General features: G+C 38.2%; 1 protein-coding gene across 3 annotated transcripts in view; it reads right to left on the bottom strand.

The window, feature by feature from the left end:
- Positions 1-429, bottom strand: part of NLGN1 (neuroligin 1) — a 410,133-nt gene that overhangs the window by 230,603 nt on the left and 179,101 nt on the right. The gene's annotated exons all lie outside the window — the stretch shown is intronic.

Below are 429 nucleotides of genomic sequence, written 5' to 3'. Positions count from 1 at the left end.
GATAACCCCGAGTGTGACTCGGGGTAAAAAAAAGTTGCTGAAAGCGGTAACTCCGAGTCACACTCAGTGTAGGTAAACCCATGGGAAGTAATAGTAAATACAGCCTTACCTGATCCTCCGGCGCCATGCGTTGTCCATCGCCGTGATTCCTGTCTTCTTTCTTCTTCCTCTGGCGTCTTCTGCACACGATGAGTCACTGGGGAGTTCCCCATGACGTCGGTGCGTGTGTATGTTGCCAGTGGGGTGGGGCAGGAAATCAAAATCCATTTGTAATGCATTCAATACAAAATAACTGTATTGAATGCAATACATTGGATTTATATGTGTAAAAGCAATACATTGTATTTCATGAACATTTTTTTTACAGTATAATAAAATAGTATGAGAATAATATTTATTTTTAAAAAAATTATATATATATATATATAT

Source organism: Pyxicephalus adspersus, chromosome 4 (assembly GCF_032062135.1).
Source record: "Pyxicephalus adspersus chromosome 4, UCB_Pads_2.0, whole genome shotgun sequence".
Taxonomy (NCBI): Eukaryota; Metazoa; Chordata; class Amphibia; order Anura; family Pyxicephalidae; genus Pyxicephalus; species Pyxicephalus adspersus.
Note: the sequence above shows the minus strand (reverse complement) of the source record. Positions and strands in the feature narration are given on the sequence as shown.